The 27,226-nt window shown below is 41.8% G+C and overlaps 2 long non-coding RNA genes across 2 annotated transcripts; both read left to right on the top strand.

The window, feature by feature from the left end:
- The first annotated feature begins 1,168 nt into the window (after window positions 1-1,168).
- LOC141729072 (uncharacterized) lies at window positions 1,169-6,421 on the top strand. Its single transcript, XR_012580322.1, has 4 exons — window positions 1,169-2,790; window positions 3,409-3,472; window positions 4,173-4,248; window positions 4,367-6,421. It is a non-coding gene; the product is annotated as an uncharacterized LOC141729072 (long non-coding RNA).
- A 7,675-nt stretch (window positions 6,422-14,096) lies between these two features.
- Window positions 14,097-27,226, top strand: LOC141729071 (uncharacterized). Its single transcript, XR_012580321.1, has 6 exons — window positions 14,097-17,536; window positions 18,739-21,346; window positions 23,164-25,244; window positions 25,863-25,926; window positions 26,629-26,704; window positions 26,823-27,226. It is a non-coding gene; the product is annotated as an uncharacterized LOC141729071 (long non-coding RNA).

Genomic DNA, 27,226 nt, shown 5'->3' with positions numbered 1-27,226 from the left:
TAAAACCTATTTAAATATTGTTTGAAAGAAAGGGTTGGGGTTTTTTTTATTCTTACTGGGTTAGAGGCAGGGTTTTTATTTTAAATGATATGAATGTAGATATTATTGGTATATATTTCTCAATATTGAGATATACAATCAAGATATAAATATAGATATAAACACAAAATATAAGTAAATAGAGATAATAGGAAGAGATGTAATGGAGAATACAAATAACAGCATACGTAAGTATACATTTTAAATGTAAATGTGAATATGGACCTGAAAAACAGAATTTTAAAAAATATTGAAATACAGTTGAGAAGAAAGGGTTTTCTTTTTGGCTTTAACGTGGGTGGAGGCAGGGGTTTTATTTTAAATAATGGAAGTGCTACAGAAGTAAAAATCCTCACACAGAAAGATATAATAAATATATAAAGATCTGAATAAAAATACGAAAAAAAAATAGAAGTAATAGGAAGAGTTGTAACAGAGAATATAAATTTATAAATAAATCGGAAAATAGAAATGCAAAATCGAACACACATCAGTATAGAATTTAAATATAAATGTGGATCTAAATTTGAAAAATATTATTAAAAAAAAAAAATGAAATACAGTTGAAATGAAAGGGGTTTGTATTTGGCATGTATGGGTGGACGCAGGGGTTTTATTTTGAATCCTGCAAGTGTTAGAGAAGTAAAAATCCTAAGAGAAATGTATACTTCCAATGTAAAAATAGGTATATTTCGAGCGGGGCCGAATTGTTCGGAAGAGGCGAAGAGCCGAGTGTTGCCGAAAAGAGGCGACTTGAGCCGAAGAGCCGAGTGTGGCCGAAGAGAGGCGACTTGAGCCGAAGAGCCGAGTGTAGCCGAAAACAGCCGAGTTTACCCGAAGAGCCGATGATAGCCGACTGGAATCGATAGCCCGGGGTAGCCGACACTGGCCGCATTTAGACAATGCGCCGAATGTGACCGAGTTTCGTCCAAGCGTGCCGAGTTCGGCCGTAGAGCCGAACTGAAACGAGTTTAGACCAAGAGCCGAAGCAAGCCGAATTGAGCCGAGTTTCTTGAAACAGAACCGAAGGACGCCGCAGCGCTCTCCCTGCAGGTCTCCGGGGCACACGGCAGGGGGCGCTGTATAAAGTAAGTATAAAATATCAACTATCTATAAGAAGGAATAAAAGCTCTATGTCATGTGCAGCAGTAGAAAATTTCAGGCTCCCAGGGAGTAAATAGTTTTCTTTACATCATTTTCGTTTTGCAGGTTTGTTTTACTGCCAGGTAGCCTGAAAGTTTCTACTGCTGCTTTTTTATTCTTAAGCTAGAAAGGAAAACCAAGATCAGAAAGAGAAGAAAAGGAAAGGAAAAGGGAAGGAAAGGAAAGGAATCAGGAGCACCAGAGGGAAGGGAAGGGGTGAAAAGCAGAGTGAAAAAAGAAAAAAGAGTTGGAGTGAAAAAGAGAGGGCATTCGGGAGGAGCGTTGCTGCCTCAGGTCCTTCCCCGCCCAGGGGCGAAGGACCCGTTTGATGCCCGGGAGGGACTGCAGCTCCCGGTGGCGGAGGACGGAGCAGTGGCTGTCAGCCCGAGACTACAACTCCCGGCACGCCCTGCTGCCGGCGAGGCGTGTGACGCAACGGCTGGCGCGGCACCGGAGTGGCTGGCGTGCCAGGCGGCCGCGCGGGGCTGTGCGCGGGCAGCTCCCGGGCCCAGTCTCGCGCGGGACGGCGCTGCGGCGGCGACGCCGGAGGGGCGAAGCCTCCGTCTGGCCGCCCGCACGGAGCTGAGCAGCGCGGAAGGGGCGTCGGCCCGGTTCTTCGGCCTTACTAAGCGGTAGCGATGGCGGAGGGCGAGGCGGTGCTTTGCTGCCGCGGGCCGGGAGCTGCAGGAGCCGCCCCGGGCGAGCGGCGCCGGGCGCTCCCGCGGTCCCGGTGGGGCGGCTGCCCTCAGGCTGGCGGAGGCGCAGCAGCCCCCGAGCTGCAGCCGTCTCCCGCGGGCTGCTGCTGGTGCTGCGGGCGGAGGCGGCTCCGCCGCGTGTTGGGCGTTGCGAGCAGAGGGCGCTGCGATATCGCCGGAATGACTGGGCTGCTGCCTGCGCTAGTGCTCGAGGCTCTTTCTGCCATGCAAACGGATGGAGCGGCGCTGAGCGGTAAAGCCAGAGATGGCCGGGAGAATGCCCAGCGCAGGGAGCAGGCGGGCTGTATCCTTCCGATGGCACAGGTGCGATCTGCAAACTCATCCCCTTCTGCCCCTGCCCTCCCGAGCCCCAGGGAAAGTGCTTTCCAGCATTGTCGGGCTTCTGAAAGACAAAACTTGTGATTTGACACTAGCATCCAGAAAAGCTTTCTGTCTAGATTAGCAAATGCCTAAATTGTTCTTGGTTACATCCCATGACCGGTTTTAGGCAGTGACTTTATAGTGCTTTTAGGATTTTCTTGTACAAAGGTGAGAAAATAGGCAGGTCTGATAGTGGTTTCACTTTTTTTCTACTTCACGTTCCATGAGATTCTTTTATCCAAGCACTTGTTTTAAAATTGTACTGTAGGCGTTTATGGTTCACTTTTTTTTTCTTTGCAGCACCCGTGACTTTTTTTTTTCCCTAAATCGGGAGTAAATATAGCTGAGTAAAATGACCTTGGTTTTCTTCTTTCTTTTTCAACTGAGTTGTTTTTATTAAAAATCCTATTTGCCTATAGAAAAAGTGGGTATGTCCTGTAATATATCCTAGCTTTTCTTGTTTACAGGGTACTCAGAAAATATGTCTCCCTTAGAGTCCCACAGAAACGTTCTCAGTGCGATCTCTGTCAAGGTATGCATTTACAAATAAGTGATCCCTTTAGATATTTGACTGTGTACCTTTTCCTGTAATTCAGAGCTTGTGTTCCGTGGCTTTTATGATAAACCTATAAAACATGTAAAAATGGTTTTGCACGTCTTAATCGTTGCAGGCAGCACTAAGTGGATTTAGAGCCTGTTCTTGACCAGACAAAGGGAAAAAGTGTGACTTTGATGCTGAACTTGTCATTTTTCATTGGACTTGTCTTTAGTTATTTAGGAATAGAGAGAACTAGAAAAAGAGAGAAATAGAATTGGTTATTGAGCACTCCTCAAATGCTCACCGTGATTCAGTGCAGAGCCGAAGTGAAGGGTGATGGAACAGAGCTCTGTGCTTTAGAAGGAAATAAATTTAAACCTGACCTCCACACAGTGTCTCACTAACTTCTGTTGTTTTAAAATACAAAATACGTTTAGGAAGTGTTGGAAGTTAGTATTTTGGGAAAGAAATGGCAGTTCCACAGAACATTGCATTTAACAGAGGCTCTCGGAACGATTCATGTTGTAACTGCTGTCACTGCAATCGGTTGGTGGTTCAGCCTTGAAATGTGCACTTGCCCTTCTATAAAGCACTGTTTTGTTTGCCTTTCAGTGCTATGAGTCTTGATAAATTGGAGAAGAGCCCAAGAGAAGTTTTTCATCCCTTGATATAAAAGGTAGGAAGTGACTTTTTTTGGTTTGGTTCTTTTTCTTTATTATTTTCTGGAAATAAAAGTAATTAAGTATAGGTACGACTGGTTTGTTTCTTCCAGTAGCAGGTGATAATAATAGTAGTAGTAATAGTAAAAATAATAATAGAAATAATAATAATAATAGTAACGTAATACTACTGAAACTGTCTTTATCCATTGAACTGGCCATTTCAAATCAAAACTTGTAAACACAAATCCAACCATCATCCTTGTAGAATCTTTCACAGCAGTGGGCTAAAGATCCTGGTTTTGTTGACAGGATTTATCGGTTCTGGAAGAACAAGAGGGAAGTACAAGCCTAACTACTTCTAGCTCACAGACCCGTCCAGTGAATACAGCTTTGTATTTTGATGGGCTTGTGATGATTTTGAAATCGATTCCTCATTACAGTAAAAAAAAAAAAAATGTTTTTTTGAACGTGACAGCAGAAATAACTTTCAGTACCAACTTAATAATAATAGATCACCAATTTAAGTTAAAAATTCATGCTATACTATCAGAATTTAAAGGTAAAATATTATGTATCAGGTGATGGTATAAAGTGTATGTTCTAATGTGTAGGATGTATGCAAAGATAGATACATACCTGAAAGTCCTTGAGGAAACAAATTTTTATGTCTGCTGTTTGACTGTTTATCATACAATATTTGGTTTTATTTCCCAGGGATCGGTGAATTTTAACTTTGGAGTCCTCTGTGCTAAGGATGCTCGGCTTACAGATGATGAAATGTTCAGTAATGGTGAGTTTTTCACCTTCTCTTTAGTTGCTATGCTGATCTGAATAAGAAAAAAACAAAAGCAAGAGAAAAAAAATGGATGGTTTATTATTTTTTTACGCTGTTATGTTTGTTTCCTCAGTATTTGCTGCAGCTCTGCTTACCCAAACTTTGGGTTCCTTCTGTCCCACTGGGAGTCGCCCGATTTGGTTGCATCTGGTGAAACTCACCCTGAGACCTTGGAGAACCAGCTCAAACTACGTGAGAGCCATTTGCAGTTCTCTCCAGACACCTGGAGAATGGGTGATGCTTCTGAGGATCTGGCAAGTGTGCTTCTATCAAAACTCAGTCTGTGAAATTTCTGGGGAAAACCCTTCTGTGTACCGAAGGGTTCAAACTCTGGTGAGGATCCAGTTATCAGGTGCTCACCTGGATGGTTCCAGCTCTTAAAGCGAACACTTGTACTCTTGCCCTGTAGTTTATATCTATCGTATTTTTGTTATTTTGCAAGATTTTACGGCTTTGCAAAATATTGTGCATTTGACTCTTTGGAACTTGTCAGGTGGTTCTTTGGTGCAGCACCACCTCATGGGACACTTGGCTGCTGTCCTGAAGGGGTTGGTCGTAAATCCTGGAGGGTTTATAAGTCTTCTGTCCCCAGGGAGCTATCGTGCTTTGTTTGCTTTTGTTCTGTTTGTTAGGCGCTGCTTCTCACTGGAAGTATGAATTTCAAACTACCCTGTTCTTTTTTTAACTGTTTTCCTGGTTCTCTCCCTACGGCAGGGAAAGACTCTCGTGTCCTTGTCGTCAGGCTCGGTGCTGTCCAAAAAGATACAGAGACTAAAACAATCCTAAGAAGCAAAATATGACTGCAGGGAAAACAAGCTGGAGAGAACAAAAGGTGGTATTGTTATCCTTACCCTCTATTAGAAACATCCACTGTGCTTTGATGCTGGTAGCTGCCAGGGGCTTGTCAGCTCTTTGTAGGCAGGTGTGGGTGTTCACTTGTAGGTTTTTTCTCTGGACAAGTCAATTCAATCTTTGCTAAGCTTATATTTGCAGATTACTCTCTAGCACAGTCCAGCATGACATTTTTGAATGTTGTAAAAATACCATGTTACTTGGAAATTGCTAATGATGAGAAGCCTTAGGGGAAAAAGAAGATTTCAGGGTTGGAAGATGTGAGAAGAATTTTGTGGGGATGTTAGACTGAAATAAAGTGCACTTGAAGCTGGACTGGCATGCTGGCAGATCCCCTATTAAAGAGTAGTGCTTAAATTAACCTGGGGGTTGCCCATTGTTTCTGTAGAAATCAATGTTTCCTGGTCTTCAGAAGTAAGCTGCTTTGAAAAGCTGGAAGGTGCAGTATACTGACAATCCCCGTGCTTTGGATTAAAAGTAGATTTCAGAAGGGTGATAGGCTTTTGTCTTTTCCTAGAAGTCAATGTAATCCTATCGAGGAGTTTTTAATTCTGTGTTGCCATGTCATCCCTCAGAGCCCTGTCGTACTAATCGTCATACAGATACAAAACAAAAAATCAGACCCTGTCCCAGCCACTTAGAGCCCAGAACACGATTTCCTCGGGCTGCCATTTGTGCGCCATCGGTACTCACCACGGAAGCGAGCCGGGGATGTTGCAGCTGTTGGGAACAAACCGCTTCTCGTCACACAGAAATGGAATTCGGACGACGCCTCGGCCAGCCCCTCTCTGCCGTCGTCTCCTGAATCTGCAGCAGAGCAGTTCCAGTCCGTCCGGGTACGTGTAATCCAGCTCCTGACGATCTGAGCACACGGAGCAGCGCTCAGCTGCCGTGGGGGCTCAGGGAAGGCAGAGTGTGCATTGTCATCTTCCTGAACCTACAGACCAATCAAAGTGAGAAGCCACAGGGTGGAAATCACTCGCATATATGCTAAATAAAACTTGCAGATTTATTTAAGAATTATTACTGCTTGTTCTTTTTTGTGCTTCTGTGCTTAGAAAACATCCCTATAAAATCAGTTCAATTCATCAGTTGAACCTTTGTTTGCAGACCCTCACTGAGCAGAATTTGTTGCAGACTCAGTGCACGCTGCGCTGGAGTGTGAGGAGCTCAGTGCACTGCCGGGAGTGTGAGGAGCTCATGTGTGCTACTTTTTGCTTTAGGACGCTCTAAGGTATTTATTCCTTTTGGGATACATGATGAGAATTCCCAAGAGAGGTAGTTATAAGGTATGATATTGGGAAAAAAGCCTGTGTGGTTGGAATGTTGTTGTTGTCAAAAGTTAATTTTTTCTTAGCCAGTAGTTAGCTTTTTGCTTTATTTTTGTGGTAGCAGTATTTTATTGTTTAAAAAATTGCTTCAAAATTACTTGAGTGGCTGGCCATCGGTACCTTGTTCAGATTTGCCTATTTGCTTGTAGCTAAAAAGTTCACATCTTGTTTATCATTCTATTTAAGAAACTGCTGCCCAGCCAACTAATAACTGAACATCTATCTGTCTGGGACACGGGGAGAGGATTTAGGTAATGTCTTTGTTTCCAGAAAAAAGTTCCTGTGTAGTTTCTAAATAGAGGAGAGGGGGGTGAAGACTCGGGGCTCTGATGCCATTGGGGCACCCCAAGGTCCCCAGGAGAGGAAGCCCCACTGGGGTGCAGGAGCAGGTGTGTTCTCATGTAATCTAGAATAAATTATAAATATAAACATGAAAATTATAATCATGAAAATATTTTTTTAAATAGCTAAATAAAGCAGGTTGTTTTTATTTGTCAATAGGCAGGGTTTTGATTATAAAAATTATAAATACAAACAATATAAATGTAGAAATCTAAGTACAGGAATATATCATAAATAAATACAGATATATATATAAAGTTAGTTGTAGCAGTGGATATGACACATAATATAAATAATAATTTAAATACATTTCTAGAACTTTACATATATTATATATAATTAGTACACTGCATCAAAAGAAACTATAAATATGAATGGGAATATAATTATACTAAGTATAAAAATATTTCAATCTCGTTTAAAAGAAGGTTGTTTTTTGTATTTATTTGGTTAGAGACGGGGTTTTTATTTGGAATAATAGAAGTATTATAGAAGTATAAATCTAAATATAGAAATATACAATCTATAGAGAAAGATATTTGTAAAAACACGAGCGAACGACGCCTCCTTCGGCCGAATGGAACGAGCTCAGCCGAAGCAAGGCGGGACCGGCCGAACCTGACGGCCTCGAGCGAACCGAGGCCAGGCTTGCGAGGCTGCCTGAACGGAGCCGAGCTCAGGCGAACCGAGCCCGCTGCTCTCGTGCGCGCTAATTAGCGCGAGTGCGGTCACCGCCTAATGAGCCCCACTAGGGGCAGAGCCGGGGGATCCAGTCCTCGTGGGAGCTTTTTAGGGCTTGATGTCCCTTTTAGATGTTGCGTTGTCACTGCGGTCCCCTCAGTCTCAGCGCTGGGGACGACTCCCGCGGTCAGGGCGAGAGGGGCTCCGCATCTCTGCAGGCTCAGCACTTGGCTCCTCACATCCAGACATCACCGTAGTCTCTCAATTCGTAATTGGCTCGTTGTTTTTGGGGTTTTCTCGTTGCATTTCGAGTCGGGGTCCCAGAAAGCATTCTGGACTTTGGAGTCACTTTGCATAACCCCCCCCCACCCTCTCAGGTGTCTTCCCTATGTTGTAAGAGAGCACAGCCTCGGGGGAAGGGTCCACCGCACACAGCCAGGCTTTTTACTAATACAAAAGAAGAGATAAGCCTCAACGACCCGGTATTACAATAACAAAGCACTAAGTATCCTGGCAGAGACCGACCTGATGGCGTCCCTGCAACTCCGTCTCACAAAAAAAATATTAACTGAATTTTTGTTCATAACATGAGCCTTGAGGTGAGCGTGTATCATTGCCGGCTTGGGATTGAATGAAATGCACTAAGTAAACCAGCGCTGGGGAGGGAGGCAGGGAAAGCCTCTCTTAACGTTTACCAATTCTTCCGTCAAACTCATCACGGCAGGACAGGGTGAAGACTGAAAGCGTAAGAAGATGTGGAGGGAAACAGAGAATCTGACAGGAGCATCGAACGCACAAGTGCACGAATTTCGCTTTTTGCTTGGATGTAAACTCAGAAGTTGTAAGGAATTTGGGAAAGGGACATTTCAGAAGGAGAAGGAGGAGAAGAAGTTGTTGTTACAGTCCTGGCAAAATCTTTTGTTCTAGCTAATAAAAGAAGTTAGTTTAGAAAACAAAAAGAAAAAAAAAATGTAGTTTTTCTTTACTTGACTATTATATTCATTGGTGGTATATGGTGTGTTGTTTTATTTCTTGGTATGATTAACTCAGTGTAAGTTGTTTTTTGAGTGAACTAACTTTCTGGATGGGTTGGTTTGTATTTGAGGCAGGATTGATTTCAATAGGTTTCTTTCACAGACTTGTGATAGGTATTACTGGGGTTTTGGCTTTGTTTACTGTATGCATAAACATCCAGCTTTGGTTGGGCCAGGTGGGCTGCCAGAGTTTGTGGGTGTGAATTTATTCGATGGCTTTGGTTAAATGCAGTGTTTAATTTTTGACAGGTTTTTCAATGTAGTGGTTTTAAGGTGGTTTTTAGAATTGATTGTATGGTTTGATGTTGTTTATAGTTGCTGTCCGGTAAGGGATGTGGTGTGAGTACTTGAACGTTATGGTTTTGGTTTTCCTAAGTTCCGTTTTCTTTCTGGTTCGATAGGTTTTTTTAGTTTTATTTTTGGTGCCAGGGGTATTCACGTGGTGGGTTTTTATAGGCAATATGTTTTTTAATTTGGGTAGTGATATTTTTTAGTATTTTAACAGTTTAGATTTTTTATTTTTATGCTTTGAATTAGTTTTCTTTTAATTTTAAATTAAGTTTTATAGATTATTGGTTTTTATTTGTGCATTAGCATAAAGGTAGAGCTTTGGGGGCTTCTTTTAGTACTGTTTAGGGTCAGTTGTACAGTTTTGAGTCTAGTGAGTTGGTTTGATTTAATTTTTAGTGGGTGTTTGTTTTTCTTAGCAGTTGTGTCATTTTCAAGGTGTATTGGAGGTTTTTGGGGTTTTTGAGATACTGGTTTAGGAGGACGTTTATGATGAGCATGTGTGCAGGTTTTGGGCTAGTTGAAGTGGGATTTAAAATTTATTTTGGGTTAGGTTTATTTGAGTGTTTATGAGGGTTCAATGTTGTGGGATGTTTGTTCCGTTAGTAATAAAAATAGGTTTTGTTTTGATGTGCTGCGATGGGATGAGCGTGTGCTGCGTGCCGGTGCTGACAAAGGTACGGTATTGTTGTGGCTTATTTATATGGTTTAATATAGAGATGAAAATAGAAATAAATATACATTTAAAAAGAAATATAACATTAGAGTGGTAAACATAAATATTGAGAACAGATACATATATAAAACTATAATTCATGGTATAGAATTGTAACATATTATCATATAGAAAAATGATAGTCTATTATATATATGCACAAAGATATATAAATATAGATTGTAAATATAAAAATACTTAAATATAGTTAAATTGGGGGTTTTATTAGGTTGTAGACCTGTTTTTATTAATAAATCATATAAATAGAAATAAAATAAAAATTCAGATACAAATATATAGGGAAATACAAATATCTATAAATATTGATATTAAATAAATCTAAGTAAAAGAAATATACAATACAGAAATTTTCTATCTATGATTATATTAGAGGGCATTCTCCCTAAGATATATATAATATCTATGAATATAATGAATAAAAATTATCAATCTAAATATGATTATAATTTTGAAAGATAAAGTTACTTGTTAAATTTTAAATGTGGTTGAAATAAAGAAGTGTCCTTGGTTTTGATTTGGTTAGAGGCAGGAGTTTTATTTTAAATAATAGAAGTGTTATAGAAATGTGAATCTTAAGATAGAAATAGATAATAAATATATAAAGGGAGATTGCTAAACTATGACTACAAATTGAACTATAAATATAGGTAAGTAATATGAAGAGTTGTAGTATAGAATATAAATAACATGATACGGCAATATAAATTATAAATGGGAATATAAATATAAAAATAGGTAAGTATTGTTTAAAAGAAAGGGAATTTTTTGGCTTTTATTTAAGTAGAGGCAGGGGTTTTATTTTAAATAAGTGTTACAGAAGTAAAAATCTTGACGCAGAAATATATAATCAATGTATAAAAATATGTATAAAAATATATAACTGCTCGCATCAGATGTAATGTAGAATATAAATTTATTTACAAATTGAGATTGATAAAGATAAATGTATAAGTAAGCAATATACATTAATGTACATTATAAAAGCAAATAGGAATATAAAAATCAGACATAAGGATAAAACCTATTTAAATATTGTTTGAAAGAAAGGGTTGGGGTTTTTTTATTCTTACTGGGTTAGAGGCAGGGTTTTTATTTTAAATGATGTGAATGTAGATATTATTGGTATATATTTCTCAATATTGAGATATACAATCAAGATATAAATATAGATATAAACACAAAATATAAGTAAATAGAGATAATAGGAAGAGATGTAATGGAGAATACAAATAACAGCATACGTAAGTATACATTTTAAATGTAAATGTGAATATGGACCTGAAAAACAGAATTTTAAAAAATATTGAAATACAGTTGAGAAGAAAGGGTTTTCTTTTTGGCTTTAACGTGGGTGGAGGCAGGGGTTTTATTTTAAATAATGGAAGTGCTACAGAAGTAAAAATCCTCACACAGAAAGATATAATAAATATATAAAGATCTGAATAAAAATACGAAAAAAAATAGAAGTAATAGGAAGAGTTGTAACATAGAATATAAATTTATAAATAAATGGGAAAATAGAAATGCAAAATCGAACACACATCAGTATAGAATTTAAATATAAATGTGGATCTAAATTTGAAAAATATTATTTAAAAAAAAAATGAAATACAGTTGAAATGAAAGGGGTTTGTATTTGGCATGTATGGGTGGACGCAGGGGTTTTATTTTGAATCCTGCAAGTGTTAGAGAAGTAAAAATCCTAAGAGAAATGTATACTTCCAATGTAAAAATAGGTATATTTCGAGCGGGGCCGAATTGTTCGGAAGAGGCGAAGAGCCGAGTGTTGCCGAAAAGAGGCGACTTGAGTCGAAGAGCCGAGTGTTGCCGAAAAGAGGCGACTTGAGCCGAAGAGCCGAGTGTGGCCGAACAGAGGCGACTTGAGCCGAAGAGCCGAGTGTAGCCGAAAACAGCCGAGTTTACACTGAGAGCCGATGATAGCCGACTGGAATCGATAGCCGAGGGTAGCCGACACTGGCCGCATTTAGACAATGCGCCGAGTGTGACCGAGTTTAGCCCAAGCGTGCCGAGTTGGGCCGAAGAGCCGAACTGAAACGAGTTTAGACCAAGAGCCGAAGCAAGCCGAATTGAGCCGAGTTTCTTTAAACAGAACCGAAGGACGCCGCAGCGCTCTCCCTGCAGGTCTCCGGATCACACGGCAGGGGGCGCTGTATAAAGTAAGTATAAAATATCAACTATCTATAAGAAGGAATAAAAGCTCTATGTCACGTACAGCAGTAGAAAATTTCAGGCTGCCAGGGAGTAAATAGTTTTCTTTACATCATTTTCGTTTTGCAGGTTTTTTTTACTGCCAGGTAGCCCGAAAGTTTCTAGTGCTGCTTTTTTATTCTAAAGCTAGAAAGGAAAACCAAGATTAGACATAGAGGGAAAGAAGGAAAGAAAAGGAAAACAAGAAAATACGGAATGGAACTGAAAGGAAGAAAGAAAGAAGGACAGGAAGGCAGGAAGGAAGGAAGGCAGGCAGGCCAAAGAAAAAAAACCAAGGAGGGCAAGGAGAAACGCAGGGAAAAAAAAAAAAAAAAAAAAAAGGATACAGACTTGGAGATGCGCAAGAAAAAACCCAGAAAAAATCCCCAAGATGGGCAAGAAATAAAATCAGAAAAAACAAAAACAAAAACAAACAAAAAAAAAACCTGGATGGGGATGAAAATTAATGGAAAAAAACCCCAGAAACAAAGAGAAAAAAACCCCCAAGATGGGCAAGATGAAACGAAGAAAAGAACCCAAGAAATGCCAGAAAACGTCAAGGAAAAAGGGAGGAAAAGCCCCAAGAAACAAGGCAAGAAAGAGAGGCAATAGAGGCCACAAAAAAGGCAAGAGAAAACCCAAGCAATGCCAGGAAAAGGTACGAAAATGGTTCTGCCAGGTGCGATCAAGGTGAGCGGGTTCAGTCTCAGGTACAGGAGATGAACAAGTGTCAGATTAGCTCGGGGCACTGCTGTGCAATGCAGCCGTGACAGGATTTGTGTTTAAATCTAGTTTAAATAAATTGGGGATTGTTTGGCTTTTATTGGGGTATAGGCTGGAGATTTCATAAAAGGTATAAAAATAGAAATCCAATCATATCCTATATATCTCGATATCGATAAATATTTAATATACGTAAATATAAGTAAAAGAAATATGTTGTGTAAAAAGAATATATCTATTATTATATAAAAGGTATTCTCTCCAATCTATAAGATATCTATAAATATAATAAATGAAAATTACAAATGTAAATGTGAATAGAATTACGACAAACAAAATAATTTTTAAAATTTTAAGTGTGGTTTAAATAAAGGGGTGTCTGTGGTTTTTCTTTCGTTAGAGGCAGGGGTTTTATTTTAAATAATATAAGTACTATAGAAATCTAAATCGGCATAGAGAAATATATAATAAAAATCTAAAGTTGTAATACTAAACTATGAATTTAAAAAGAAATAGAAATAGAAATAGAAATCTATGTAAGTAACATGAAGAGATGTAATATACAATATAATAAATATTATACAGTAATATAAATTCTAAATCTAAAAGCGAATATAAATATGACAAATAGATGATGGGGGCTCGGAGCAGCCCAGGTGTGAGTGTGAGGATGATGAGGGCTCGGAGCAGCCCAGGTGTGAGCTGTGAGGATGATGGGGGCTCGGAGCAGCCCAGGTGTGAGTGTGAGGATGATGAGGGGCTCGGAGCAGCCCAGGTGTGAGTGTGAGGATGATGGGGGCTCGGAGCAGCCCAGGTGTGAGCTGTGAGGATGATGAGGGGGTGGCTCCTGCCGGGGCGAGGCGGTTTTAACGGGGGGAGAGTTTGCCTCTGTACATTTTTGCATGGAGCTGCTGAGTGGAGGGGTTTGTGCCGAGGGACGAATCTTTGTGCCGGGGAGCAGCAGCCGAACAGGTGAGCCCGTGTGCGTTTGGAGCGGGGAATTTTGTCCTTCCCCTTTGCAATTTCATCTTGCCAGTCCCTCCCTGCTTCCCCAGGAGCAGAAATGGAGCTTATGAGGACGAAAGGGATTAAGGAGGAGGAAGCAGCTCCTCTTCTTTTATTGTCTGCGTTTGAACTGAGGGGATCCCTCTTCACTTGTGGTTTTAAGGGCGTTGATTGCAGGAAAAGCTGCCTTTTCCAGGCTGTTCGGGGTATCCCGGGGGTGACAGGGAATCCCTGCGTTCTATTTGAAGGGGAATGGGAAAAGTATTCTTGTGGTGTTATGGGTTTGGTTTGAAGGCAGCCACCCCATTTTCATCACCCTAGGGTTGAAATGGAGGGGGCAGCCGCGGTGTCCCTCCTTTTCAAGGGTTTGAATGGAGGTGGAAATGGCCCTTTGCCATCAGTCGAAGGCTTTCATTTGAGGAGCGCCCCTTCTTTTGTGCTCTCGTAGGGGACGAACGTGAAGGGGAGAGGACACTTCTTTGCCCTTGTTGAAGGGAGGCGAGCCCCGCCTGCGGCGTCAGTTTCGGGGTTCGGTTGCGGGAAGCTGCAGCTGTGGCAGCGTTTGCAGGGCTGCAAGGGGGCCGTGCCGCTGCATCGGAGGGCGCTTGTGGTGGCCGCGGCCCGGGCCGGAACGTTGCCGCTCGGGAGCGGCGCTGGCACGGCCCGGGCAGCTGCCGGGGCGCACGGGGGATTTGGCGCGGCCGGGCCGGCCAAGGGCGGCGGTGGCGGAGCCGCGCCGGTGCGAGCCGAGGGAGCCGCGCCGGGCCGGCCAAGGGCGGCAGAGGCGGCGCGGGCGCTGCTGCGGCGGCCCGGGCGGTGCCGGCCGCTCCGGCCGCTCCGGGCGCGGGGCTCGGGCGCCGCCGCCCCCCCCGGGCCCGGTGCCGGCCCCGCCGGGCAGGGGCAGCGGGCGCGGCTCTCCGGGCCGGCGCCGGCCCCGCGTGCCGGAGGAGCCGCCGGAGGAGCCGGTCTCCTGGCGGGAGCCGCGCTCCGTCCGGGGCCGGCAGCGAGCGCGGGCTTCGGCTGCTCGCGGTGCTGGGGCGGTGCCGCGGTTCGGAGGCGCTTTTTCGGCATTGATTGCATCGCTGTGCTCGGTTTGCAGCGGGGGTACGCTAAGGGCTACGGGGTTCTTCCTGAGTGCTGCGGTTCTTGGTGCCGGTGGGGATGATAAAGGTTCGTTTCGGATTGGGTTTTGTAGTCGGATATGATTTTTTTTGCCGGGGTATTATGTTTAGAAAGGCGCGCAATGGTTTTTACGGGTCGTAGCGCGGAGCAGCGGTTCGGATTTTAATTCTGTTGAGGTGGCTTTTATTGGCGTGAGCGGGTAGTGTTTGTTTCGGTGGGCTTTTGAGGTAGCGTCGTGTCGTTCATAGCAGCGGGTTTTTAATCTCGCGAATTGCATGTGTGTTTATCGTCTTCCAGGGCTTTTATTTATTTGGTTGGTTTGATTGTAGTGTATGTTTTATGGCTGCGGGTAATTTGGGAGACATTGTTTATGGTTACGTTTGTCTTTAGTCTTTGTGTTCGTTTCTAGGCGTTATTTTTATTTTGATAGCTTGAGGCACTATGGGTTTATTCAGTTGGGAATAATATTTTTGTTGCAGATTTAAGTTCATTTGGTTTTTGGGATTATTCTTGTTGTTGGTTTCTTCATTTTCTTTTTTGTTGTTGTTGTTGTCTTTTAATGTATTTGAGTATGGTTTATCAGGGGTTTTTTTGGGAACATGGGTATTTATATGGTGGGTTTTTAAAGTATTTTTTTACTAGGGTAGTTAATTTCTTAGTTTTTAGCGGTTGAGATGTTTTCCATTTTGTTAATTAGTTCCGTTTTTAAAGTTATTTTTACAGAGGATTGTTTATTCTTTGAGTTAGCGTAGAGGTAGAATTTTGTCCGGTTTTTTTTTTTTTTAGTAACGTTCAGGGTGAGTGGCACTGTCTGGAGTTTAGAAGATTGGTTTGACTTTTTTTTTAGTACCTTTTGTAATTTGCTGTGTGTGTTTCTGTAGGGTTTTCTTTTCTTTTGGTTCCATTTTTCGGTCGTGATGAGAATTGTTATTGACAAGAGTGTTCTTTGTTTTTTGTCTGACACTTGTTTGGCTGTTGGAGGTGTCTCGATGTTTTTGGAAGATATTGGTGGGAATTTGATGCTGGTTGTTCTGTCATTTCATTTAGGAATTGGATTTTAAATATACAATTATAACTCTCACTATATTGAAACAAAAGAAATAGATGTGTAGAAATGGGAATGAGCCAACGTTATTTTTATATATTCGGTCAATTTTTAAAATTTAACATGGAACATAAGTCATTATATGTTACAATTAGCTATTCTATTTTTTAATAGAGTATTGTGTATGTATACAGATATATGAATAGAGAATATAAATGGAAATACAACCCAAACAAAAATACAAATATAGAAATGTATTTCAACTATATGCAGATATATAAAAAATTAGTAATAAATTGTAAATATACAAGAACATAAATTGATACAATATATAATGCAAGTAATACTGTATATATCTTATTAAAATATATTTTAGGAGATGGATATAAAGTAGATATAAATATAGTACACGGATGTGGTATATCTATCATTTGTTGTATATTATGATAAATATAAATATAAAAAAAATTAAGGTAGTTTAAAATAATGGATGGTTTTGTTTTTTCTTTGCCAAAGCAGGGCTTTTAGTGTAAAAATTACAAATACAAATAATATAAAGGTAGAAATCTAAGTATAGAAATACATCATAAGCGCATTAAAGATTTATATAAAAATTAGAAATATAAGAAAAAATAAGGGGTAGCAGCATATATGGTACATAATTTAAAAAATAATTCCCGTATATTTTTGAATAAGAGGCATATTAGATGTAGTTATGAATATAATGCATCAATATAAACTATAAATATAAATTTGAATATAGTCATACAAACTATAAATATAAAAATATTTCAATACAGTTTAAAAGGAGGGTTTTTTGTATTTATTGAGTTAGAAAGGGATTTTAATTTTAAATAATAAACGTGTTCTAGAAATAGAATTTCAAAAATATAAATATAGAATCAATACATAAAGATATTTATAAAAACACAAAAGATAAATAAATATTATTAGTAGGAATAGACGTAATACAGTATAAGGAATAGACATAATATACTGTACAAATTACATACTGCATCCATGTCCACTATAAATATGCACTTGAATATAAATACGAAAAATAGAAATATCAACTTTATTTAAATATCATTTAAAAGAACGGAGCTTGTTTTGGTCACGTCGGATAAGAGGCAGGTTTTTGGCATTTATGTCAGAGCAGTTTTTGGCTGGGGTCGCGCCTGTTCTTTTTTGCCGCCGTCGCTGCCCGCAGCCCCGAGGCGCGCTGCGCCCCCGTCTGGGGCGGGCGGCAGTGCTGCCTCCTTGTGGGCAGAGCGCGGTACTGCAGCCGTGCGCCGGCAGGCAGCCGAGAGGCCGCCATGCTGGGAGTGGCGTGTCGCGGGTGTCTCGGACTTTTCGTTGACCTTCTCGAGATGGCGGGGAAGTGGAGGACCCCGGTGGGCGTAAGTGAACTGCCTGCATGGAATACCGACGTCATGGCGGCCCCGACGGATTTTTCTGCGGCGTTTGAAGCGTATCCGATACATGCTGTGGGCTCAGCGTCGCCGCGGGCGGGCGTATTTCTGCGGGTTTGTGACAGGCATCTGGATAAACCTGGCCTGTCTGCGCCGGGGTCCTCTCATGCCCGCTCTCCCGCCCTCAGCGAGCCGAGCCGGGCTGAAGTGTTCCGAAGATCCGAGTGTGGCCGAAAATAACCGCGTTTAGCTTAAGAGACCAGGATAGCCTAGTGTAGCTGACATTAGCCGCGTTAGGACAAAGAGCCGCATGAGGTTAGCCAGTAGCCGGGAGTGGCCTGGTGGCTCCTGAAATTCCACGATAGGCAGGATGGTTCCCAGACCCAAGCTGGCCCCAGTGCCAAGTCGGGCTGACGTGATAGCGCCTCGTGGCTCCTGCAGTGTGCCATCCAGAAGCGGGGCAGGTGAGTTTTGTTTGCCAGGGAAAAGGGCCGTGGTTTGTGGGGGGGGGGCTGTTGCTGGGGGTGGCCGGCTGGCTCCTGAAATTCTTTGGTATGCAGGGTGGTTCCCAGACCCAAGGTGGCACCAGTGCCAAGTCAAAACTTCACTTGTCCTAGTTTAGATTTCTGATGTGGAGGAGCAGAAGTGCCACCTGATATGGAATTTGGTGCTCTCTGTGGAGTGACATTCTGTAAAATTTCTGTCCCAGAAATTCTGTCACGATGGCTCTGCTCCATAAAGAATGACACGGCCTGATTGTCAGCAATTTTTGCTTCTGCAATAGTGTAAAAATGCTAAAATTTGAACACTGCCTATAATTTCAAAAGAAAATATTTTAAAACTTGAAGTGATAGCTAAAATTAGGCCTGAAAGGTAGCAAGAGCAGGTAGCAAGAATATTTCTCCCTGCTTGTAGATATACTTTTCATTCAAAAATTTGCTGATGGAGAGATTCTTTCATGTATTTAGTGACCTTTACAGATGTATTCCCCTAGTGTTTTGAGTTGATAGAATCATGGAATAATTCAGGTTGGAAGGGGCTCTAAAGATCACCTCATTCCAAGCCTGCTGCCGTGGGCAGGGACGTGGTTCCATAGAGCAGGTTGCTCTGAGCCTGATGCCAGAGCACCAATGGGCCTGGAACACTTCCAGGGATGGGGCAGCCCCAGCATCTGTGAGCAAGCTGTGCCAGCCAGGTGCCAGAGGAGGAAGAAAGCCCTTCCCACGTGGAGCAGAGGCTGCTGCAGCTTCGCGTAGCCTCGTGTCACCGAGCGTGTGAGACAGAAGAGCCCTTCCCGTGGAGGGGTATCGGCGCTGACGGATCCTTTTTGGGAGAAGCGGAGCAATGGAACGCCAGAGCAGCCTTCAGTTCTTCTGGCAGAGTTGGGAACAGCTTGAAGCAGGAGCAGAGCTGGCCTGGTGCCTGCCAGCTCTGCAGGCAGTGGGGATGGAGAAGCTGCAGTTACCTGTCTGCTTGGCTGAGTCTTTAAAAAGGAGGCACTTTTCTGTAGTTCCTTTTCTATAAGCATTACGTGAAAGTTCCCCCTAGAAGTCCAAAGGCAGCTGTTTTCTTAGCAGGAGGAAGTCAGGAGGAGGCAAAGCGGGCAAAGACATCAGATAAGTCGGGATAAAATTCTTGGCTAACCTGTTTTTTCCCCTTCCTCCAGACAGCCAGTTCTGAAGCACTGAGCAGAGATCTGCCCGGGAGGAAGAGCAGAGCCAATCTCTGAGAGCTGACGCGAGAGCTGTGGTGAGGACAGCTGCTCCCTGCCTGCACCCTGCCTTGGTGTGGGAGCTGCTGAGCTGCCATTCCTGTGGTGGGAGTGTTTCTCCTCTCATCCAGCCAAGCCAGAGACCTGCTAGGGAAGGAGCAGGTAAGGTTTAAGTACCGAGATCTCCCCAGTAAGAAGTGAGGTGACAAAAGGAAATGGCCTCAAGTTGCAGCAGGGAAGGCTTAGATTGGCTTTGAGGACCAATTTCTTCACTGAAAGGGTGGTCAGGCATAGGAGCAGGCTGCCCAGGGCAGTCCCCATTGCTGGAGACATTTAAAGCATGGCAAGATGTGGTGTTTTGGGACCTGATTGGGGTGGGGGCTTGGCAGTGCTGGGGCAGCAGCCGGGCTCGATGACCTTAGAAGGCTTTTGCAGCCTAAAGGACGCTATGGTTCTGGAAAGCCTCGACCCCTGTGGCTCTAACACAGCACCTGGATGCTGACGGAAGGAGGCTGGTGATAGAGCCTGGAGGTCCCTGTCCCACGGGGAGGGAGAGGACAAGGCAGTGTCGCCTGCAGGGAGGGTCTCGTCCCCAGAGGGCAGTCAGCGACTCCATCCCTGCCCGGGGCTCTGGGTGCAGCCTCGGGGTGGACACCTGCCCTCAGGTTTCCCTCTGGGCACCCGGGAAGGGAACCGGGTCCATCCGTGTGGCAGCTCCAGGGCCTGCAGGCTTTGGGGCTTTGCAGCTGTGTGCCTTGTCACAGGGTGGCAGGGACGTGACGCTGCCTGGGCACGCTGCTGGCCTGGGATCCTTGCTGCTTTCCTCCTTATCCCATATGGATTTAGCAGCAATCTTCTTCTATCTTTTCTTTAAAACTGTCCTTGGGAGAGTGCAAAGAGAGGGTAATCAGTTATGTCAAAGCCTACATATTTTACCTGTTGGCACTTAAGAGAAAAGACAAAAGCCTGCTTGGCATCCTTCTGCCTGGAAGTGATTGTGACCCAGGGAAGTGAGGAAGGGGCTGGCCGAGGTCACTGAGGCTCTGAGATGGAGGTGAGTTTGCATCCCAGTTTATTGGAACGGAGGCTCATCAGAAGTTTCCTCGGCTGTCTAAGGCACAGAGCCCTGGAGCCCAGTAAGCCTGAGCTGCTGCATGCTTGCTGTGAGCCTTGGGGTGAGCGTGCATCGTTGCAGGCTTGGGATGGATTGAAATGTGCTGAGGAAACCGGAGGGAGGGAGGGAAATGCTCTGTAAACATGTGCCAATTCTTCTGTCAGACTCATCACGGCAGGACGGCGTGAAGGCTGAAAGCGTAAGAAGATGTGGAGGGAAGCAGAGAATCTGACAGGAGCATCGAACGCGCGAGCGCACGAATTTTGCTTTTTGCTTGGATGTAAACTCAGGAGTTGAAAGGAATTTGGGAGTGAGAAGGGACATTTCAGAAGGTGAAGAAGAAAAAGAAGTTGTTGTTGTTGTTACAGGCCTGGCAAAATCTTTTGTTCTAGCTAATAAAAGAAGTTAGTTTAAATAAAAAAAAGAAAAAAAAAAGTAGTTTTTCTTTACCTGACTATTATATTCATTGGTGGTATATGGTGTGTTGTTTAATTTCTTGGTATGATTAACTCAGTGTAAGTTGTTTTTTGAGTGAACTAACTTTCTGGATGGGTTGGTTTGTATTTGAGACAGGATTGATTTCAATAGGTTTCTTTCATAGACTTGTGATAGGTATTACTGGGGTTTTGGCTTTGTTTACTGTATGCATAAACATACAGCTTTGGTTGGGCCAGCTGGGCTGCCGGAGTTTGTGGGTGTGAATTTATTCGATGGCTTTGGTTAAATGCAGTGTTTAATTTTTGACAGGTTTTTCAACGTAGTGGTTTTAAGGTGGTTTTTAGAATTGATTGTATGGTTTGATGTTGTTTATAGTTGCTGTCCGGTAAGGGATGTGGTGTGAGTACTTGAACGTTATGGTTTTGGTTTTCCTAAGTTCCGTTTTCTTTCTGGTTCGATAGGTTTTTTTAGTTTTATTTTTGGTGACAGGGGTATTCACGTGGTGGGTTTTTGTAGGCAATATGTTTTTTAATTTGGGTAGAGATATTTTTTAGTATTTTAACAGTTTAGATTTTTTATTTTTATGCTTTGAATTAGTTTTCTTTTAATTTTAAATTAAGTTTTATAGATTATTGGTTTTTATTTGTGCATTAGCATAAAGGTAGAGCTTTGGGGGCTTCTTTTAGTACTGTTTAGTTTTGAGTCTAGTGAGTTGGTTTGATTTAATTTTTAGTGGGTGTTTGTTTTTCTTAGCAGTTGTGTCATTTTCAAGGTGTATTTGAGGTTTTTGGGGTTTTTGAGATATTGGTTTAGGAGGACGTTTATGATGAGCATGTGCGCAGGTTTTGGGCTAGTTGAAGTGGGATTTAAAATTTATTTTGGGTTAGGTTTATTTGAGTGTTTATGAGGGTTCAGTGTTGTGGGATGTTTGTTCCGTTAGTAATAAAAATAGGTTTTGTTTTGATGTGCTGCGATGGGATGAGCGTGTGCTGCGTGCCGGTGCTGACAAAGGTACGGTATTGTTGTGGCTCTGAAGTGACGGGTTAATGAATTCATATGGTTTAATATAGAGATGGAAATAGAAATAAATATACATTTAAAAAGAAATATAACATTAGAGTGGTAAACATAAATATAGAGAACAGATACATATATAAAACTATAATTCATGGTATGGAATTGTAAGATATTATCACATAGATAAATGATAGTCTATTATATATATGCACAAAGATATATAAATATAGATTGTAAATATAAAAATACTTAAATATAGTTAAATTGGGGGTTTTATTAGGTTGTAGACCTGTTTTTATTAATAAATCATATAAATAGAAAAAAATAAAAATTCAGATACAAATATATAGGGAAATACAAATATCTATAAATATTGATATTAAATAAATCCAAGTAAAAGAAATATACAATACAGAAATTTTCTATCTATGCTTATATTAGAGGGCATTCTCCCTAAGATATATATAATATCTATGAATATAATGAATAAAAATTATCAATCTAAATATGATTATAATTTTGAAAGATAAAGTTACTTGTTAAATTTTAAATGTGGTTGAAATAAAGAAGTGTCCTTGGTTTTGATTTGGTTAGAGGCAGGAGTTTTATTTTAAATAATAGAAGTGTTATAGAAATGTGAATCTTAAGATAGAAATAGATAATAAATATATAAAGGGAGATTGCTAAACTATGACTACAAATTGAACTATAAATATAGGTAAGTAATATGAAGAGTTGTAGTATAGAATATAAATAACATGATACGGCAATATAAATTATAAATGGGAATATAAATATAAAAATAGGTAAGTATAGTTTAAAAGAAAGGGAATTTTTTGGCTTTTATTTAAGTAGAGGCAGGGGTTTTATTTTAAATAAGTGTTACAGAAGTAAAAATCTTGACGCAGAAATATATAGTCAATGTATAAAAATATGTATAAAAATATATAACTGCTCGCATCAGATGTAATATAGAATATAAATTTATGTACAAATTGAGATTGATAAAGATAAATGTATAAGTAAGCAATATACATTAATGTACATTATAAATGCAAATAGGAATATAAAAATCAGACATAAGGATAAAACCTATTTAAATATTGTTTGAAAGAAAGGGTTGGGGTTTTTTTTTATTCCTATTGGGTTAGAGGCAGGGTTTTTATTTTAAATGATTTGAATGTAGATATTATTGGTATATATTTCTCAATATTGAGATATACAATCAAGATATAAATATATATATAAACACAAAATATAAGTAAATAGAGATAATAGGAAGAGATGTAATGGAGAATACAAATAACAGCATACGTAAGTATACATTTGAAATGTAAATGTGAATATGGACCTGAAAAATAGAATTTTAAAAAATATTGAAATACAGTTGAGAAGAAAGGGTTTTCTTTTTGGCTTTAACGTGGGTGGAGGCAGGGGTTTTATTTTAAATAATGGAAGTGCTACAGAAGTAAAAATCCTCACACAGAAAGATATAATAAATATATAAAGATCTGAATAAAAATACGAAAAAAAAATAGAAGTAATAGGAAGAGTTGTAACAGAGAATATAAATTTATAAATAAATGGGAAAATAGAAATGCAAAATCGAACACACATCAGTATAGAATTTAAATATAAATGTGGATCTAAATTTGAAAAATACTATTTAAAAAAAAAAATGAAATACAGTTGAAATGAAAGGGGTTTGTATTTGGCATGTATGGGTGGACGCAGGGATTTTATTTTGAATCCTGCAAGTGTTAGAGAAGTAAAAATCCTAAGAGAAATGTATACTTCCAATGTAAAAATAGGTATATTTCGCGCGGGGCCGAATTGTTCCGAAGAGCCGAGTGTTGCCGAAAAGAGCCGACTTGAGCCGAACAGAGTCGACTTGAGCCGAAGAGCCGAGTGTGGCCGAAGAGAGCCGACTTGAGCCGAAGAGCCGAGTGTAGCCGAAAACAGCCGAGTTTACACTAAGAGCCGAGGATAGCCGACTGGAATCGATAGCCGAGGGTAGCCGACACTGGCCGCATTTAGACAATGCGCCGAATGTGACCGAGTTTCGTCCAACCGTGCCGAGTTCGGCCGTAGAGCCGAACTGAAACGAGTTTAGACCAAGAGCCGAAGCAAGCCGAATTGAGCCGAGTTTCTTGAAACAGAACCGAAGGACGCCGCAGCGCTCTCCCTGCAGGTCTCCGGGGCACACGGCAGGGGGCGCTGTATAAAGTAAGTATAAAATATCAACTATCTATAAGAAGAAATAAAAGCTCTATGTCATGTGCAGCAGTAGAAAATTTCAGGCTCCCAGGGAATAAATAGTTTTCTTTACATCATTTTCGTTTTGCAGGTTTTTTTTACTCCCAGGTAGCCTGAAAGTTTCTACTGCTCCTTTTTTTTTCTTAAGCTAGAAAGGAAAACCAAGATCAGAAACAGAAGAAAAGGAAAGGAAAAGGGAAGGAAAGGAAAGGAATCAGGAGCACCAGAGGGAAGGGAAGGGAAGGGGTGAAAAGCAGAGTGAAAAAAGAAAAAAGAGTTGGAGCGAAAAAGAGGGCATTCGGGAGGAGCGTTGCTGCCTCAGGTCCTTCCCCGCCCAGGGGCGAAGGACCCGTTTGATGCCCGGGAGGGACTGCAGCTCCCGGTGGCGGAGGACGGAGCAGTGGCTGTCAGCCCGAGACTACAACTCCCGGCAGGCCGTGCTGCCGGCGAGGCGTGTGACGCAACGGCTGGCGCGGCACCGGAGTGGCTGGCGTGCCAGGCGGCCGCGCGGGGCTGTGCGCGGGCAGCTCCCGGGCCCAGTCTCGCGCGGGACGGCGCTGCGGCTGCGACGCCGGAGGGGCGAAGCCTCCGTCTGGCCGCCCGCACGGAGCTGAGCAGCGCGGAAGGAGCGTCGGCCCGGTTCTTCGGCCTTACTCAGCGGTAGCGATGGCGGAGGGCGAGGCGGTGCTTTGCTGCCGCGGGCCGGGAGCTGCAGGAGCCGCCCCGGGCGAGCGGCGCCGGGCGCTCCCGCGGTCCCGGTGGGGCGGCTGCCCTCAGGCTGGCGGAGGCGCAGCAGCCCCCGAGCTGCAGCCGTCTCCCTCGGGCTGCTGCCGGTGCTGCGGGCGGAGGCGGCTCCGCCGCGTGTTGGGCGTTGCGAGCAGAGGGCGCTGCGATATCGCCGGAATGACTGGGCTGCTGCCTGCGCTAGTGCTCGAGGCTCTTTCTGCCATGCAAACGGATGGAGCGGCGCTGAGCGGTAAAGCCAGAGATGGCCGGGAGAATGCCCAGCGCAGGGAGCAGGCGGGCTGTATCCTTCCGATGGCACAGGTGCGATCTGCAAACTCATCCCCTTCTGCCCCTGCCCTCCCGAGCCCCAGGGAAAGTGCTTTCCAGCATTGTCGGGCTTCTGAAAGACAAAACTTGTGATTTGACACTAGCATCCAGAAAAGCTTTCTGTCTAGATTAGCAAATGCCTAAATTGTTCTTGGTTACATCCCATGACCGGTTTTAGGCAGTGACTTTATAGTGCTTTTAGGATTTTCTTGTACAAAGGTGAGAAAATAGGCAGGTCTGATAGTGGTTTCACTTTTTTTCTACTTCACGTTCCATGAGATTCTTTTATCCAAGCACTTGTTTTAAAATTGTACTGTAGGCGTTTATGGTTCACTTTTTTTTTCTTTGCAGCACCCGTGACTTTTTTTTTTCCCTAAATCGGGAGTAAATATAGCTGAGTAAAATGACCTTGGTTTTCTTCTTTCTTTTTCAACTGAGTTGTTTTTATTAAAAATCCTATTTGCCTATAGAAAAAGTGGGTATGTCCTGTAATATATCCTAGCTTTTCTTGTTTACAGGGTACTCAGAAAATATGTCTCCCTTAGAGTCCCACAGAAACGTTCTCAGTGCGATCTCTGTCAAGGTATGCATTTACAAATAAGTGATCCCTTTAGATATTTGACTGTGTACCTTTTCCTGTAATTCAGAGCTTGCGTTCCGTGGCTTTTATGATAAACCTATAAAACATGTAAAAATGGTTTTGCACGTCTTAATCGTTGCAGGCAGCACTAAGTGGATTTAGAGCCTGTTCTTGACCAGACAAAGGGAAAAAGTGTGACTTTGATGCTGAACTTGTCATTTTTCATTGGACTTGTCTTTAGTTATTTAGGAATAGAGAGAACTAGAAAAAGAGAGAAATAGAATTGGTTATTGAGCACTCCTCAAATGCTCACCGTGATTCAGTGCAGAGCCGAAGTGAAGGGTGATGGAACAGAGCTCTGTGCTTTAGAAGGAAATAAATTTAAACCTGACCTCCACACAGTGTCTCACTAACTTCTGTTGTTTTAAAATACAAAATACGTTTAGGAAGTGTTGGAAGTTAGTATTTTGGGAAAGAAATGGCAGTTCCACAGAACATTGCATTTAACAGAGGCTCTCGGAACGATTCATGTTGTAACTGCTGTCACTGCAATCGGTTGGTGGTTCAGCCTTGAAATGTGCACTTGCCCTTCTATAAAGCACTGTTTTGTTTGCCTTTCAGTGCTATGAGTCTTGATAAATTGGAGAAGAGCCCAAGAGAAGTTTTTCATCCCTTGATATAAAAGGTAGGAAGTGACTTTTTTTGGTTTGGTTCTTTTTCTTTATTATTTTCTGGAAATAAAAGTAATTAAGTATAGGTACGACTGGTTTGTTTCTTCCAGTAGCAGGTGATAATAATAGTAGTAGTAATAGTAAAAATAATAATAGAAATAATAATAATAATAGTAACGTAATACTACTGAAACTGTCTTTATCCATTGAACTGGCCATTTCAAATCAAAACTTGTAAACACAAATCCAACCATCATCCTTGTAGAATCTTTCACAGCAGTGGGCTAAAGATCCTGGTTTTGTTGACAGGATTTATCGGTTCTGGAAGAACAAGAGGGAAGTACAAGCCTAACTACTTCTAGCTCACAGACCCGTCCAGTGAATACAGCTTTGTATTTTGATGGGCTTGTGATGACTTTGAAATCGATTCCTCATTACAGTAAAAAAAAAAAAAAATGTTTTTTTGAACGTGACAGCAGAAATAACTTTCAGTACCAACTTAATAATAATAGATCACCAATTTAAGTTAAAAATTCATGCTATACTATCAGAATTTAAAGGTAAAATATTATGTATCAGGTGATGGTATAAAGTGTATGTTCTAATGTGTAGGATGTATGCAAAGATAGATACATACCTGAAAGTCCTTAGAGGAAACAAATTTTTATGTCTGCTGTTTGACTGTTTATCATACAATATTTGGTTTTATTTCCCAGGGATCGGTGAATTTTAACTTTGGAGTCCTCTGTGCTAAGGATGCTCGGCTTACAGATGATGAAATGTTCAGTAATGGTGAGTTTTTCACCTTCTCTTTAGTTGCTATGCTGATCTGAATAAGAAAAAAACAAAAGCAAGAGAAAAAAAATGGATGGTTTATTATTTTTTTACGCTGTTATGTTTGTTTCCTCAGTATTTGCTGCAGCTCTGCTTACCCAAACTTTGGGTTCCTTCTGTCCCACTGGGAGTCGCCCGATTTGGTTGCATCTGGTGAAACTCACCCTGAGACCTTGGAGAACCAGCTCAAACTACGTGAGAGCCATTTGCAGTTCTCTGCAGACACCTGGAGAATGGGTGATGCTTCTGAGGATCTGGCAAGTGTGCTTCTATCAAAACTCAGTCTGTGAAATTTCTGGGGAAAACCCTTCTGTGTACCGAAGGGTTCAAACTCTGGTGAGGATCCAGTTATCAGGTGCTCACCTGGATGGTTCCAGCTCTTAAAGCGAACACTTGTACTCTTGCCCTGTAGTTTATATCTATCGTATTTTTGTTATTTTGCAAGATTTTACGGCTTTGCAAAATATTGTGCATTTGACT

The sequence above is a fragment of the Zonotrichia albicollis genome, chromosome 5 (genome assembly GCF_047830755.1).
Source record: "Zonotrichia albicollis isolate bZonAlb1 chromosome 5, bZonAlb1.hap1, whole genome shotgun sequence".
NCBI classification, from domain to species: Eukaryota; Metazoa; Chordata; class Aves; order Passeriformes; family Passerellidae; genus Zonotrichia; species Zonotrichia albicollis.
Note: the sequence above shows the minus strand (reverse complement) of the source record. Positions and strands in the feature narration are given on the sequence as shown.